The sequence below is a fragment of the Schistocerca nitens genome, chromosome 2 (genome assembly GCF_023898315.1).
Source record: "Schistocerca nitens isolate TAMUIC-IGC-003100 chromosome 2, iqSchNite1.1, whole genome shotgun sequence".
Lineage (NCBI taxonomy): Eukaryota > Metazoa > Arthropoda > Insecta > Orthoptera > Acrididae > Schistocerca > Schistocerca nitens.
Window position 1 is genome coordinate 31,435,042 of NC_064615.1, and position 18,405 is coordinate 31,453,446.

The window sequence follows — 18,405 nt, forward strand, 5'->3', positions numbered from 1 at the left end:
GAAACAACTCCCACTTAAAAGATTCGAGAACTTCACGAGTGGCATTTGCCGTGTGGGCCCGGGCGTTGTCGTGAATCAGCAAGATCTTTGAGCCCAACTTTCCCCTGCGGTTGTTTTGTATTGCTCTTCTGAGGTTGTGCAGAGTTTGGCAATACCTTTGAGAGTTTATTGTAGTGCCTCTTTCCAGGAAATCCACAAAAATCACACCTTTCCTGTCCCAAAAGACAGTCATTACGTGGTTGAAGGCGCAGGGGGCCGAATTTTACGACGAAGGAATTTCCAAGCTCGTCCATCGCTACGATAAGTGCCTTAATTTAAATGGCAACTATGTAGAAAAGTAGCATTTAAGTGTGGCTGTCATGTGTATACAATAAAAAATATTTCCAATACTTTACTTATTTTTAATTCCAAAACGTAATGTACTTTGTGGATAGTCCTCGTATGTCTGTATTAACCATACGCTAAAAAAAAAAAAAAAAAAAAAAAAAAGTGTTGGACTTCTTCTGGTGTGACATTGCTGGGTACTATCGGTGTGTGTCTCATAAGTCAAACATTTCCGAATGAAGATAACGCCGCACTGGCGTCTACTGGTCTCAGTGTTGAGTCACCCACGTACGGGTTTTGGAAGTCCCTGACACTGTACCTCCCATTCATAGATTGCACTCAGTGCGACCGGTCACGTTGCGGGTTCGGGCTTCCCCTAGACCACAGACACTCCGGCAGCCGAACGGCCGTATGGGGGCGGAAGGGCACGAGCAGCGGAGTGGGAGGAGAAGGTTTGATATGCGGGATGGGGGCTGATCTCGCCGCGTGCGTCACTGCGGTTTCGCGGGAGCTCGGCGCGCCCGTGCTGTGCTGTGCTGTGGGCTGGCCTTGCAGGCTGGCAGGCAGAGTGACGTCGCGCGGCTGACTGGTGGTGGGGGGGCCGTGACGCGCTGGCCCGCCCCCCGGGCTCTTCTCGGCGGCAACGCGGGACAACACAGTCGCGGCCAGGGACAGTATAATACGGAACGCCGACCGACAGCGGCCGCAGTCTCGCTACACAGACGGTTGCGTGCACTGGGCTCTGCACCTTTCCTGTCGACAGAAGGCCGCTGCACTTGCTGACCATTCTGCGCTTGCTGGTTGCTTTCGCACAGAGACAGGTAACGCCAGTTTTCGTTTTGAGAAATATTTATTTATTACTCCACATTTCTGAACTTTGACTCCCTCCGGGTTGACACTAGACGCTCGCTAAATTTGAAGTGCGACATCTACATACATACTCCGCAATCCACCATACGGTGCATGGCGGAGGGTACCTCGTACCACAACTAGCATCTTCTCTCCCTGTTCCACTCCCAAACAGAACGAGGGAAAAATGACTGCCTATATGCCTCTGTACGAGCTCTAATCTCTCTTATCTTTGTTGTCTTTCCGCGAAGTATAACTTGGCGGCAGTAAATTTGTACTGCAGTCACCCTCAAATGCTGGTTCTCTAAATTTCCTCAGTAGCGATTCACGAAAAGAACGCCTCCTTTTCTCCAGAGATTCCCACCCTAGTTCCTGAAGCATTTTTGTAACACTCGCGTGATGATCAAACCTACCAGTAACAAATCTAGCTTCCCGCCTCTGAATTGCTTCTATGTCCTTCCTCAATCCGACCTGATAGGGATCCCAAACGCTCGAGCAGTACTCAAGAATACGACGTATTAGTGTTTTATAAGCGGTCTCCTTTACAGATGAACCACATCTTCTCAAAATTCTACCAATGAACCGAAGACGACTATCCGCCTTCCCCACAACTGCCATTACATGCTTGTCCCACTTCATATCGCCCTGCAATGTTACGCCCAAATATTTAATCGACGTGAACTGTGTCAAGCGCTACACTACTGATGGAGTATTCAAACATTACAGGATTCTTTTTCCTATTCATCTGCATTAATTTACATTTATCTATATTTAGAGCTAGCTGCCATTCTTTACACCAATCACAAATCCTGTCAAAGTCATCTTGTATCCTGCTACAGTCACTCAACGACGACACCTTCCTGTACGCCACAGCATCATCAGCAAACAGCCGCACATTGCTATCCACCCTATCCAAAAGATCATTTATGTAGATAGAAAACAACAGCGGACCTACCACACTTCCCTGGGGCACTCCAGATGATACCCTCACCTCCGATGAACACTCACCATCGAGGACAACGTACTGGGTTCTATTACTTAACACGTCTTCGAGCCACTCGCATATTTGCGAACCAATCCCATATGCTCGTACCTTAGTTAGGAGTCTGCAGTGGGGCACATAGCCAAACGCTTTCCGGAAGTCAAGGAATATCGCATCCGTCTGATACCCTTCATCCATGATTCGCAAGATATCGTGTGAAAAAAGGGTGAGTTGCGTTTCGCAGAAGCGATGCTTTCTAAAGTCGTGCTGATGCATGCACAGCATCTACTCTGTCTCAAGAAAATTCTTTATATTCGAACTGAGAATATGTTAGAGAATCCTGAAACAAAAATGTTAAGGGTATTGGTCTGTAATTTTGAGGATCCGTCCTTCTACCCTTCTTATATACAGGCCTCATCTGCGCTTTTTTCCAGTCGTTCGGGACTTCACGTTGGGCAAGAGATTCGCGATAAACGCAAGCTAAGTAAGGAGCCATTACAGTAGAGTACTCTCTGTAAAATCGAATTGGAATCCCATCGATTCCATCATGTTATTAGTTTACATAATTTTTTTATTAAGCCCTAACAGCTAGTTCTGAGGGAATGGTCATTCTCGCACGTGCAAAAGGATGTGGACACTTCATCCTCGTAAACTATATCGTGGCTGTTTAGGTGGGGAGTGTTTTGAACTAAGGATGCTTAAGATACCGGTAGAGTTCAGGCCTGAACTACCACTACCAACCGCAGTAAACAATTGCGCTGTAACCACTACCGAATGTTTTGTGTTCTCTAATTTGCTTTGCGTTTTGGGTTATTTATTCCTTCTCTCTCTCTCTCTCTCTCTCTCTCTCTCTCTCTCTCTCTCTCTCTCTCTCTGATTTTGTCCTTCTCTCTCTCTCTCTCTCTCTCTCTCTCTCTCTCTCTCTCTGATTTTGAATTGAGTGAAGAGACTAATCCTGTTGCGTAAAGGGATTCGAATGAGACTTTCACCGCATAATAAATCAGTGAGCTTTTTGACCGTTATGTCACTTTTGCTTTCGCGGAAGCACAAAACGCGACGTAGGATGGCAGCCCTTCGACAGGGAGGCGGTGCTGATTCCCCCGCACCGCTCCACTCCCCTCGCGTAGCCAAAGTTCTGGTTTGTTTACGGTCGCGGTCGATTGCCACGATATACTGTCCGCATAACAACTCGGACATTACATGGTACGCGTGGCATGGTCGTCAATGGGAACGATCTTCGAACAAGTATGCACAAAGCACGAGTACATTGTTTTGGCTCAACAGTTAACTTGTTTACGTGTTTTGCGGATACTTGCTCAGAGATCGTGGTCATTTCTGTTTTACACTACATGATGTTCACATTCACTTGCACACTTGAGAATGACGACTCTCTCTAAACTACATATCAGAGTTTGATTACTTTAATCATCTAAGTTACTGTATTGCTAATGTGGTTCATAGCACCCGCTCTCAGTTCCAGGGTGCCTAGCTAACGTCGCCCAGGAGCAACAAAAACTTCAATTTCATTGTCAAACTATCGACCGAATATAAAAATTAAAAACGCTGTCGAAATCTACTAGTGGGTTTAATTTTACGTAAAAAGTTTAATACAGTAAGACATACGGTTACAACCTGTTTACAAGTCCCGAGACACTTACGGCGCTTAGAAAATACCCAGACTATATTCATTCAATATTTGAAAATGAAAGCGCTCAGCGACCTTCAGCAACCTTGTAGGTAGCGCAGCCACAGCTATGAAGTAATTTTGGGTATTAATTTTCAGCTATATTTTGCCCTTTATTATTGGATCGCTACTGGTTTAATGACACTAAAAGTCATATCTTCTGGTGAACATCTCTCTAACGATAAATCCAGAGGGAATAAAATTTCCTGAGGGATACACTTGTAACGTAAATTATTTTAAGATTTAAAAAAATATTAAACTGTGGCATGAGGGCATCAAAATGCTAGAACTCGTATAACTAAAACATTAGAGCGGAAAATGTCGGAACCTTCTTACCCAACATTCTCTGTCCGTCAGAACAAAACACCGCTAAAAGGCGGTATGTCATAGAATAAAACAGCCAGATTCCAATATAGTGGATGGCCCTAAACAATAATACCATAGTGATCCCTTTGTAAGGAGAAAATAAATGAAAACTATTAAGACCTAATTTTGCGCCAGAATGAAAAAAAGTGGTTGCGACAAAAAAGGAGGGATGCTCTACCTGTACCAGATGCGTCAAGTAAATAGCTGTTCGCGATTCCGTATAGATCGGAGAAGCGGTTGGTGCCGTTTCCAGGTTCTGCTTTTCCCGTCGATAGCTATTTACCTGATGGATTTGGTCCAGGTAGAAAATCCCTCCATTTTGTGGCAACTACTTCTTGGCTTTTCATTCTGGCTCAAAATTAGGGCTTAATAGTTTTCATTTATTTTCTCCTTACTGATGGATCCCTATGGTATGACGTGTTTGACCCATCCACTATCCTGGAGTCCGGCTGTTTATTCTATGACATACTGCCTTTTATGGGTTTTATTCTGACGGACGACGAATGTTGGATAAAAAAGGTTCCGAACTTTCTCGCTAATGTTTGTGTCATGTCAGCACTAAAATTTTGATACTCATGTAAAAGTTTTTAATATTTTTTAAATTCTCTTTTTAAAATCTTAATTTACCATACCAGCGTATGTCTCAGGGTTGTTACTCCTTCTATATTGTTATACAGTTGGTCACGTGAAGATGTGCCTTTTAGTGCCACGAAACTAGTAGTCATCCAATAATAAAGTACTAATTACAGCTGAAGCGGTTTAGTAACACCCAAGGTAATTTAAAACCTTTTCTAATTTTTTTTTCTCGGTTACATGCTACACATCAAATATTCAATACAATAGCTCATCTGTAATATAATCACAGGTTTGCAGCTGTCTTGTTCACGGTAGTTACATTCCTTAAAGAATGGGGCGTAGGTGGTTTATTGGTCTAAACTGACAGCGTGCTACAAATGATGTCACTCCTTAATGTGCCTAAACTTACTTTCTTCTAGTTTTGACCACTGCGAAATTCAGAAGGGACATTTATCATCAGATGCCACATGAAATTATAGCTTCAATAAAATTTGTTATACTTTAGTATAAGTCACTGTTGTGAAGTTAGCGATTCCATCATTCTGCACAGTTCAACGAAGTCGCCGTTAATAGAATAGTTGAAATGTTGTGTACTAGTTCTGCAGCGTAGCCGAAGATAGATTGCAAGGTGATAGTTTTACAACATGGTGAAGTCCACGGATGACAATGAAATGTAGCATTACACGAGGTTGGAATATATGATGCAGCTGGTTACCAGAGTCGTGGCATTTTTTGTTTACCTTGAGCACTGTTACAATTACTTACCTGCTAAAAACCCCTATTTTCCCAATGTATTCTGACATGCTCATCTTTTAATATTTTTTAAGGCGTAGCTTGTTGCGTTTCAAAATCTTCTTTCCATGCCTCATTATTTTGAAAGTTAGAATACGCGTCTTTACATGACGTCTTATTCGCCATAATAGTCACCTAGTTCTTGCCTTGGTGATGGTATCACGTGTAAAAGCTGACCGCATTCATCGTTTTCAGTATTTCCCTTTCCTTCTCTAATTACGAATTACCACATTCAATACGTATATAAATTTTGTAAGTAGGTCTAAGACTGTCGCAATTGAGGCAGGCAGTGGAGAAACAGAAGCATGCATTAGCACACTGTGTAAAAGACAACCAAGCATCTTCTCTAATTCAGACTAGCGACACGAAGCTTCTCAAAGTACAGCTAACAAAGAACCAGTACTGGAAAGCTGCATTCCAGTGCTGAACCAACAGCTCGAGGAATAAAGCATTTCATGAGCACTTTATGAACAAGATAAACGCAAAATAGGAAAGGAAAACATCGGGTGTTAACTAACAAAGCCATAAATCAGGAAATTAGACTTGTTTCTGCTGCACAGAAACAATCAAGAGTAACGCCATGGTAGCCAGAATCGAGAACTCAAGACGATCCAAAATGCAGTCTCTGAAAAGAAGGTAAGGTTGAAAAAAGATCGCTACTGATCACCGGTGTGGGAGCCGTAACAGATAGGGTTAATAGAAGAGATAGAGAAAATCCAAAGGAGAGCAGCGCGCTTAGTAACACGATCATTTAGTGGAAGACTCTGCAAGACAGACGCTCAGTAGCTCGGTACGGGCTTTTGTTGAAGTTTCGAGAACATACATTTACCGAGGAGTCAAGCAGTATATTGCTCTCGCGAAGAGACCATGAGAATAAAATCAGAGATTAGAGCCCACACAGAGGCATACCGACAATCTTTTTCCACGAACAATACGAGACTGGAATAGAAGGGAGAACCGATAGAGGTACTCAAGGTACCCTCCGCCACACACCGTCGGATGGCTTGCGGAGTATGGATATAGATTATAAGCAGAGGCACAGTCCTGTGAAATAAATGACCCGCTGGAATTTGTCGAAATTGTCATCCGCTAGTGGCAAAGAACTGATGGAATCGCAAGCCAGCAAAAGCTGTAGCAAACGAACACGCCAAATTATTGCGGGACTTGAGACTTCAGACGCATCGAATGCTGGGACACCAAAAGAGTGGAGGAAAAGGAAGTGTGGCTCGTTAACATTCTCATCCCAGGTCCTAGCAGAATCGACGAGACACCTCGAGAAACTTAAGATGCGAGGACTTGAAAAGCGAACTACAGTGAGACTGGCGTAAACCATTCAAAGTGGTCGCAGTGGTTCTCGGTACACTGGGAGAAGTGCAAAAACAACTTGCTGGTCAGCTGGATTAGCACAGTGGTGCTCAAACGAGCCTTAGCGTTGAGGACCGCTTTAGCTTACTGACCAACGGTCACAGTCTAGCCATGTTTTTTCTTTTCAAAGCTGAATACTTCCTCGCGATGTTGGGTTAATGAAACTTTCATGGAAACGTAGTTCATTTATGGTTAGACGGTTCTCTTCAGTTCATGGAACTAGCAAATCCCCCCATTATATCTCAAACAGCAAATTAAGACGACGAAAAAGACTTAGAACCTGCGAGGAGGCCAAATCTTGTCCCGGGCTCTTACGTCAGTAGGTTTATTTTTCCGCTTTATTAACGGCAGAGTTAAAAAAATGGCTCTGAGCACTATGGGACTCAACATCTGAGGTCATCAGAAACTTAGAAATACTTAACCCTAACTAACCTAAGGACATCACACACATCCATGCCCAAGGCAGGATTCGAACCTGCGACCGTAGCGGCCATCCAGAGTGCATAAATATAACAAATATTGCCAGCAAAGTTTAAGCGTTTAAAAGGTGTAATAAACTGTAAGGTTCTTTCTTCTTGCAAAAAGTAAATGAAACAAATTAGTCAAGTAACTATCGTGTGTGATATTGCATACGCAAAGCTGATATTCAGAGAGGAACAGCTTTACCATCCACCAATCAAAACACCGTTCCCGTTTGTGCCTTCTGTGAATCAAGACAGTCACGCCAAAAATAAATTTATAAAATGCCTGGCACTTTTCCTGAACTGTACACGTCTTTGGCAGATGAGGAATTTCGAAAGCAGTTTCATTAAGTTCAAAACGGATTTTTATCGCTTAGCATAGTAATAAAGCCGTCCACAATACCAGTGAAACCAATCAGAGATTTTCATGGCTGTCTGCGTGTTCGACGTGATAGATCGACAAGGGAAAAATTGGTGCAGTTGAATAAATTGTCACTGCTGCATTGTCTTCATTATTCTCCTACGCTGTCTAAGCACTGCATAAGTAACTCCCTAGATTTGGAACTTTTTACTGAAATATCTTTCAGGTATTTAAGTTTCTGATGCAGGTTCCATTTTTTGAAAAATCAAAGTTTTTGTGTTAACCTTTCCGCACTATGTCCTATAGATCGACGTCCATACCTTTCGTACGCTTTGGTAAATTCCCTGATTTTCTATGACTTTTCAGATTTGCTTAAATTTGCCTATAGCTGTATACCTTCCACGTTTGTCATGGAGTTTTACACGAAATTCCTAGACCAGTTCAGCGCGGTATCAACTCTAAAAGAGGAGATATTTATTATTAGAGGCGGTCCGACGCAATATATTAATATTCAGCAATAACTTTCACGCAAATGAACAACATTTCTGCGACTTTGCCTGGGAGATTCGAATTAGTTTCCATAAAACAGTGTGCTTCGTATTAATTTTCATTGTTCGCCGCTCAGACTACGCGTTTGTTTGTAATGATCCTATTACTCCGATAAAAAAGTCGGAGCAAAGAATGACACAGTGAAACTATTTGTTGTGGCCCTGCTGAGAAAGTATTAGATACTGTATTTATGTGGAACAAGAGTTCGCAGCTCCGTTAAATTTCGCGCTGTGACATGTTGTAAAAGACGTTCTGTGCAAGAACCGCCGCTGAAAATCAGTCTGGCAGCTTATTACGGGACATCACAATATTTGTTTTTTTTTTCTTTTTCTTATTTATCGCACTGTACGATACCAGTGATGTAGCCTGATCAATATTTATTATTTAGACGATATGGCAGTGTGCAACTGTGTAAATTGGTGCTTTCCCGAACACAGTGTTCTATGAAGGATCTTCAGCGTCAGTCTGTTACCTTGGACTGCATTTTTGCTTCCTCCATTTCTGTTCCTGCTCTACTTTCAGTGCTATAAACATTTGTCAGCACAGCACACCACGTGTGTAAACTTTCCCACGCGTTATAGCCTTCAGTTTTTTGCAGTGTTGCCAGTTACAAAACAAATTTGGTGACTACTGGTATGAGTACTGTTACTTAACTACTACTGTGCATCAGTATTCCAGTATGTTACTTTAACGTGCAGCACTACTTTCCGAAGCTGAAATGAAGTAATGCACCAGATACAGCCGAATGTTTTGGAATTAAACGTAAGAAATAAGTCAATTCAATCTTGTGATAATGGTAACTTGTCGAACTGGCCGCCAAGTTGATAGTTAGAATTTAAATTATTCACACATTCACTGTCTATAAAAACATCCAGAGTTCTTTATTTTAAACTTTCGTATTTCTCCAGTTATATTCCTTCGACAGTGAAAGTATTACCTCGCCTATCGAGTTAGTTACGTTTCACTGTACTTCAAAGTGAAATGACATTTAGCCTGTTCACTTAACGCAGGATCTAAGTCGGATACTATGAAAATTGTAAAGCTGTTCGCTTAAACTGCATAGAAGCTTCAACTACGGTCAAATACTCTTCAGAGGCACATGCCCACATAACTACCGAACTTGTTTCCTTTTTCGAAAAAAGGAATGAAGCGAACGTTGTCATTAGTCTTTTTAAAAACTTGAGTTTCCGCTATTGAGAGCGATAAATCGTCCATTTACAGAAAGTTAACATCGCAATAGAGCCTATGTGCAACTGCAGTTCTTTTTATGAAATATGGCTAACAAAATCTGACTTCAGCCATCGAGGTTTTTTTTTCTTGGGACTGCCTTAACAGATATGACATGTTAATGACCTAACACTTTCAGCATTGTACTTGATAATGGCGTAGTACAGAAAGTAATAGTCAAACAGCGGTTTCATCTTTCAAAAAAGGTTTTAATGAGTTCTAAAAGCAGTTAGCGCAGTAAAGCGTTGAAGATTTGAGTCTTTGAGTGCTTGCCTCGATTCAAGTTTTGGGAAATATTTTTCACCTTTTAGTAAAGCTTTTGAAAAATGGATTTGGATCCGGAACGTGCTCTAAGGCGCTTTTCCACTTTTAGCTGTTTATCCAATATTTCAGTGCTAGTAATTATTGTGAAATAAGTTGAAAATGTACAGTCCTAAACAACTGGTTGACGATTTACCTGCGATATTCGTGCAGTGCGCCAGCGTCAGCAGAGAGAAAATAAGACGGTAGATGCGGGAAGACAGGAAATTACTTTCTCGACCACATTTGCAAATGAGGAAAGAGTTTACGTGCACAAGAACATTTGCGGTTTTACTTCGCTGTTGGAGTGCTACAAATAACTTTTTATTTCGAAAGTACAGCGGTTTATATTTTTCCGAACATGGTTTCCCTTGCTTGTAAGACAAATGCCAGAAGTGGTAACCCTCCTCTTAGGGGAAGGGTGGTGCGGGCGGTAGGAGGGGGTAGTTGGGCAGTTGCCACTGCCCCTTGGAATCTGGGTACAGGGTTTTTATTCATATGCTGAGAGGGTAACCATTAATTGTTTGGAATATAAGTTTTGGTGTCATCTGCAAAATTTGTTACGGCATGACAATATCGAAATTTAACCAACTCATTTAACCTATACTAAAACGATAATTTGCGGGTGCTGACCTCCATCCTTCTAGAAGAACGTCTGCAGACGCTTATGATATCCCCTCCCTTCCCCCTCTCATTAACTCCCAGTTGGGAGCTGCGCTATCCCTTCCGTACCTCGCCTGATAACTGTCTGAAAAGAAACGCGACAGCTAGATCACAAATAGCCCGCTCTACTCCTTGTAACGGAATAAAAATAAAAAGGCACGTAGAAAAGGTAAACTATTTTGTAATATAGTTTGGCTGATGCGTAGCTTCATAAACGATCTTTCTGGGGGAAACTATCATTTCCCGGCAGGCAGAATTCATTTACTACAACATACTAAAGATGATTGCAACTCAAGGTGAAACTTTACTGCGTTACGTCAGTAAACCCGGTTATTATTCTCTACAATGGTGATTTCTTCCTACGCAGGAGGAACGGCGCATGTTGATGATGATGTTGTTGTTGTTGTTGTTGTCTTCAGTCCTGAGACTGGTTTGATGCAGCTCTTCATGCTACTCTATCCTGTGCAAGCTTCTTCATCTCCCAGTACTTACTGCAGTCTACATCCTCCTGAATCTGCTTAGTGTATTCATCTCTTGGTCTCCCTCTACGATTTTTACCCACCACGCTACCCTCCAGTACCAAATTAGTGACCCCTTGATGCCTCAGAACATGTCCTACCAACCGATCCCTTCTTCTAGTCAAGTTGTGCCACAACCTCCTCCCCAATTCTATTCAATACCACCTCATTAGTTACGTGATCTACCCACCTAATCTTCAACATTCTTCTGTAGCACCACATTTCGAAAGCTTCTATTCTCTTCTTGTCTGAACTATTTATCGTCCATGCTTCACTTCCATACATGGCTACACTCCATACAAATACTTTCAGAAACGACTTCCGGACACTTAAATCAATACTCAATGTTAACAAATTTCTCTTCTTCAGAAACGCTTTCCTTGCCATTGCCAGTCTACATTATATATCCTCTCTACTTCGACCATCAGTTATTTTGCTCCCCAAATAGCAAAACTCCTTTACTACTTTAAGTGTCTCATTTCCTAATCTAATTCCCTCAGCATCACCCGATTTAATTAGACTACATTCCATAATCCTCGTTTTGCTTTTGTTGATGATCATCTTAAACCCTCCTTTCAAGATACCGTCCATTCCGTTCAACTGCTCTTCCAAGTCCTTTGCTGTCTCTGACAGAATTACAATGTCATCGGCGAACCTCAAAGTTTTTACTTCTTCTCCATGAATTTTAATACCTACTCCGAATTTTTCTTTTGTTTCATTCACTGCTTGCTCAATAAACAGATTGAATAGCATCGGGGAGAGGCTACAACCGTGTCTCACTCCCTACCCTACCACTGCTTCCCTTTCATTTCCCTCGATTCTTATAACTGCCATCTGGTTTCTGTACAAATTGTAAATAGCCTTTCGCTCCCTTTATTTTACCCCTGCCACCTTCAGAATTTGAGAGAGAGTATTCCAGTCAACATTGTCAAAAGCTTTCTCTAAGTCTACAAATGCTAGAAACGTAGGTTTGCCTTTCCTTAATCTAGCTTCTAAGATAAGTCGTAGGGTCAGTATTGCCTCACGTGTTTCAACATTTCTACAGAATCCAAACTGATCTTCCCCGAGGCCAGCTTCTACCAGTTTTTCCATTCGTCTGTAAAGAATTCGCGTTAGTATTTTGCAGCTTTGACTTATTAAACTGATAGTTCGGTAATTTTCACATCTGTCAACACCTGCTTCCTTTGGGATTGGAATTACTACATTCTTCTTGAAGTCTGAGGGCATTTCGCCTGTCTCATACATCTTGCTCACCAGATGGTAGAGTTCTGTTAGGCCTGGCTCTCCCAAGGCTGTCAGTAGTTCTAATGGAATGTTGTCTACTCCCGGGGCCTTGTTTCGTCTTAGGTCTTTCAGTGCTCTGTCAAACTCATCACGCAGTATCGTATCTCCCATTTCATCTTCATCTACATCCTCTTCAATTTCTATAATATTGTCCTCAAGTACATCGCCCTTATATAGACCCTCTATATACTCCTTCCACCTTTCTGCCTTCCCTTCTTTGCTTAGAACTGGGTTGCTATCTGAGCTCTTGATATTCATACAAGTGGTTCTCTTCTCTCCAAAGGTCTCTTTAATTTTTCTGTAGGCAGTATCTATCTTACCCCTAGTGAGACAAGCCTCTACATCCTTACATTTGTCCTCTAGCCATCCCTGCTTAGCCATTTTGCACTTCCTGTCGATCTCATTTTTGAGACGTTTGTATTCCTTTTTGCCTGCTTCACTTAATGCATTTTTGTATTTTCTCCTTTCATCAAGTAAATTCAGTACCTCTTCTGTTACCCAAGGATTTCTACGAGCCCTCGTCTTTTTACCTACTTGATCATCTGCTGCCTTCACTATTTCATTCCTTAAAGCTACCCATTCTTCTTTTACTGTATTTCTTTGCCCCATTCCTGTCAATTCTTCCATTATGCTCTCCCTGAAACTCTGTAGAACCTCTGGTTCTTTCAGTTCATCCAGGTCCCATCTCCTTAAATTCCCACCTTTTTGCAGTTTCTTCAGTTTCTATCTGCAGTTCATAACCAATAGATTGTGGTCAGTCCACATCTGCCCCTGGAAATGTCTTACAATTTAAAATCTGCTTCCTAAATCTGTCTTACCATTATATAATCTATCTGAAACCTTTTAGTATCTCCAGGGTTCTTCCATGTATACAACCTTCTTTCATGATTCTTGAACCAAGTGTTAGCTATGATTAAGTTATGCTCTGTGCAAAATTCTACCAGGCGGCTTCCTCTTTCATTTCTTAGCCCCAATCAATATTCACCTACTACGTTTCCTTCTCTTCCTTTTCCTACTGTCGAATTCCAGTCACCCATGACTATTAAATTTTCGTCTCCCTTCACTACCTGAATAATTTCTTTTATTTCATCATACATTTTCTCAATTTCTTCATCATATGCAGAGCTGGTTGGCATATAAACTTGTACTACCGCAGTAGGCGTGGGCTTCGTGTCTATATTGGCCACAATAAGGCGTTCATTATGCTGTTTGTAGTAGCTTACCTGCACTCCTATTCTTTTTATTCATTATTAAACCTACTCCTGCATTACCCGTATTTGATTTTGTATTTATAACCGTGTATTCGCCTGACCAAAAGTGTTGTTCCTTCTGCCACCGAACTTCATTAATTCGAACGGCGCATACAAATAACGAACTGATAAGTTGTTTTATTATATGGCCTGTATATTTACAGAAATGTAAGGTCGTGCAGCGCAACATATATTTGTTGAACAAGGGTATTACCACACACCAGTAACACCAGAGGTATTTCTATATAGCTTCGATTAAGGTAACAAAGCAGGTGGTTGTACTGATATCTCCTAAAATTACGTCAAAAGTAAATGATCTGTGCATCCGTGGCTGTCATCGTTTTCTTTGTGTGGCAACTAGTTTAAATGGGCGTGTTTTGTCATGCAGGTACTTGGTATCTAGAAAACTTGGCTTTTCAAGAGATGTAGGGAAATATGGAGTAGAATTTGTAATAAATCATACATAACAAAACTTACTAGCTTCTTAATAATGGCGGCTTAAATTTAATAGTAAGAGGGCACAGGGTTTAGCTCTGAACGAGAAACACTTGCAAAAGGGGTTTTATTCTTGCCATTCTGTCACTGTGTAAAAAGTATTCACAGAAAGAATTTAAGGCCTTGTGGCCGCATTTCTTTGTCCTTAATGCGTCAGCTGGCTTAAAATTGATGAAAGGGCGCTGTGGGTTTTAAACCAAAAATTTCGTTAGAAGCAATTTCTGCGTGCAATGCCACAGGCAAGCTCTCATTTTGCATACCTGCGTTGTCATAGTCCCGCACGAGGAAGAGCGTACGAGTACTGTTCCGAGCGACCTGATGAAACATGCATGCATTTCCGTGGACCAGCTCACGGGAACAGGTCGCACCTGTTGAAAAATGCATTCAACAGCCAACCCAAACAAATGAACAATTTAGACGGTTGGTGGAAGCAGATGGCATTGCCGTCTCTCTGGATAGTAGTAGACAGCTTTTGTGTGTGTGTGTGTGTGTGTGTGTGTGTGTGTGTGTGTGTGTGTGTGTGTTGCGTGCTTTCTGTATGAATACCAACAAATAACTCTTAGCAAAGACTGAATACAGAACTTCGTCTAATTTAACACGGTGGGCAAAAAGGTTAACTTCTAATAAAATTTCTATTTCTAGAATTTCGCTCTTAGTCCTTCTCCAGTACTTTGCACATAGTGTGAAATTTCCGGTCCGACAAAATCTCTTCGAACTCGACCTTCCACGAGCCGTTATTAGCGTCATGTTCACGGAACTGATTGCTGGAACTGAAGTTGAGTTGGTTAACAATACGAATATCAACAAAACACCCTAACTGACGACTTCGTTTAAAACAGGTGTGTCTAACCCACGGGTGGCTTGTGGCCCAAAGAGAGTATCGATGCGGCCGAAGAAGTGAGAATTTATCACACGATAAGAAAAAAGTCCATTATATTTCGTTCATGTAAAGTTAAATTGAAACAGTCTTAAATATGGGATGGAATACACAACCATACTTATAGATTTGATGCAAGTATTTGAAAGTCGATTTCAGGATTTTCGAAAAATAATGAAAATTTCTGTATTTATGCGACAAGATTTACAAATGATATACATAAGATACCAGAATGTTTTAAGTTGGAAAGCATCTAGTAGCAACCTAACATCCAAGTAGAATCAAAATTTAACCATGTCTCTTCATTGGAATTTTACGAATCATACCGGCCCAGATACAAATAGCTGTTGTTGTATAGTCATCTGTTAGATATGTTATCTTTCTTTGGAAGCGCACACGTTTGTGAACAGTTATTTCCAAGAGTAAAGCAAACAAAGCACAAAAATTCTAATATCTCGAATAAATAAATAAATAAAGCTGCGAACATGAAATTTTGTTTTGGTATTACTCCTCTGCACATTTACACTTAAATGAGACACATTTCTCCCAAGAATGGAAGACTTCACGTAGACTTTGGTTGTAAAAGTCTGTCTTCTACTTGTTCAGGAAACGTAGCACCTCTAAAATCATGCCGTCGTCATTCTGGAAACGTCTGTCACGCAATGGTTTCTTCATCGGACAAACGAGGGACAAGTCGCCTGGCGCATGTCAAAAGCGTACGAGAGACTAGGCAAAATTTCGTAGCCCACAGAAGCATAATTTGTGACTGTTCCTTGGGGAATAAGTGGAGTCGTTGCCATGAAGAGAGAACACCCCCTTATACAGCTTCCTCTCGTCGTAATTCCGTAATACGCTTGTTACAGTTCCCCCCCCCCCCCCCCCCCCGCACACACACCCCCTTCAGAGTATAGCCATTAAGCACACTAATATAGCTCCAAAAGACAATCTGCATCACTTTGCCCGATGATGGTCGGTTTTCGCCTTTTTCGGCGAAGGTGAATCCACTTGTTTCCTCTCCTTGCTTTGCTCCTTGTCTCTGAGGTCAGGATCATAACGCCCATCATTCGCCCACGGTGATTAGGAGGTTAAAGTCGTTCTCTGGATTGGCGAGACAGCTGCCGACACCGTTCGTCGGCCTTTTTGAAAGGATGAGAACAGTGTAGGAACCCAGCAGACGGCGACCTCCCTGACGTTCCAAACGTCGTGCATGTTGTGGAAAAGTGACTAAAATTTATTTTCCAGTTTCGCTTGGTTGTGATAAATCTTTACAGGCCTAGGGCCTCCTATTTCTAATCACGGTACTGATCGAAAACTTTGTTCTTAGACACTGACACTGGAAGCATCTGCCCAACCTAACCACTGTACCGTGCCGGTGTATTGTTGCTGTGCAATTTCAAGAATTCAACAAGATTGTTGCAGCTTCCTCCTCAAATGAAGAAAGTTAATTACCGCACGATAATCAACTTTCTCAGCGGGCTCCGCCATATGTTTTGGTGCCTCTAATGGCCTGCTACGTGGGGACTTTAAAGTCTAATAAACTTCGAAAGTGAATCTGAAGAAGTGTAGAACTTGTATTTCGAAGCCATAGTACTTGGGCTATCCTTTTTAAGAATCGATACGACTAGCACCAGTTTTATGGAAAACCAGCTCCCTCCTTTCTTCTGAGATCCAGAAGGAAGTACATATAGGAACCAAAGCGGCCATGAATACCTTCAAAGTCGACTTGTCTCACGCATGGTTGCACTGGTTGTCTGTCTGCAAAGCCAAAACCAAACGCATTCTCACAAATGAATCTGGGACTTGGCGTTCTTAACTCTTTCAATACAAGTGGTTTATTAATTTTTGAAGTACCAGTGCCTTTCTCGCGAAATCACCGATGCTATTGCAAAACAGACATATAGTGATACACTGAGGAACATATACAAATATAGTTCATTGTAGCAGCCATTAATACGGCCCAAACCAACAGTCGGCACAGAGACTGCTACATGATTGTAAGACACATTCGCATTTTATGCTGATCATTTTGAGATAATTGGCAATGAACGTTAAGTGTATCTAAAGTTATCGGAGCGTAAATTTGAGTTTGTACTGCTGCTTTTATTTCTAAATGAAACTACTGGAGCAGTATTTTTCTCATATAAATTCGTTAAAATTCAGGTATATTTTTGCTTGTTATTTAGGACTATAACTTGTAGGCATTAAAGAGCTCGTGGAAGTTTAAAGCTGTGGGATTGTGTCTAGAAAAATGCGAATCTGTCAGATATCTCTCATGAAATGATAGTTGTTGAAAACTGTAAGTCTCAGTGGTTCCAAAGTGAAACCACTACTTTCAAACAATTGATTTTTTGCCAATTTCTTCTATTCGTTATTATAATACAGAGGACAATTTTGTGAAAAATTTTGATTAAAATTTTTAGATTGTAAGGATTCATAGGGTTAAGGAAAGTATGATAATACTGTTACTATTCTAGATGTGTATAAACCTAACATTTGTAGCTCTGAGGCTTTTCAGTTATATATCGTGAGGTCAAATAGTTAGCAAAATTTTGACACTGATGGCGAACAGTGCTTGTCGGAGACTGGTAGGGGGCACTAAGAGAAAATACTATGGAGTGTGCTGGCCCACTCGTAACTGGAATCAGTTCAGTCAAAAATCAGTAAGCAGTGATGTAAGGTTGATGTACCATATTACACGGAAGGCAGATGGTAGACTTAAACAGAATAACTCAGAGAACGTAATTCCTTTACTTCGATCTTTCCGCTGAACCGATACTTACCAATTGCAGCTGGGCGTTTACCAGCAACAACTTGGATTACTCGAAAGCACAGGACAAAGATGAGCTGCGCCATTGATAAGTGTTGTTCAGTCAGGGTGAGAGTGTAGCAGAAATGCTGAAGAAACTGCAGTGGGAGACACTGAGAGTACATAGAAAGTCTATGTGCATTGCTAAGTCTCACTCAAAACTCGGAAGAAGAGAACTACTGCTTTCTCGTATTTCATGAAAGGACCAAGCTGGTAAGTTTCAAACAACGAAGGGATGAATGGTTTCAATATACTATGTAGCCTTTGGCTCACAAACAGCGATGGTTGAAGATGTTAATGGTGTGAAACTAAACATATAATGTTTACAAGCACAACCTCCATCCTAACAAGAAAAAGGGAGAAATAATCTGCAGCCTTAGTAAGGAAGCTATCGAAAGTTACTTTCCTCAAGAATGGATAAAACAAGAATCGATTATTCAGACTGTAATATAAATTTGCTACTTCCTTTGATCGTTTTTGCCTTCCGCCACTAACTGCTTACAAAAAAGTTAGCCAGATGTAACGCTCCTCGCATGTCCACTAGATATACTCTGAGGAAGTACGGTGTTTCCACTACGTGTTGCCGTCTCGCCATTAGGAGTCACCTTTCAAAACGAGCTGACTAATGGCGGTGCCATTAGATGACGCCAGCCACTCGACCGTACCGTTCAGCGCG

The 18,405-nt window shown here is 41.5% G+C and overlaps 1 protein-coding gene across 1 annotated transcript in view; it reads left to right on the forward strand.

Moving 5' to 3' along the window:
• The first annotated feature begins 996 nt into the window (after window positions 1-996).
• The window catches only part of LOC126234246 (leukocyte elastase inhibitor-like), a 57,562-nt gene continuing 40,153 nt past the window's right edge, over window positions 997-18,405 (forward strand). The window contains exon 1 of the mRNA XM_049942939.1: window positions 997-1,145. The gene's annotated coding sequence lies outside the window, so the exon portion shown is untranslated. The remainder of the gene's footprint in view (window positions 1,146-18,405) is intronic.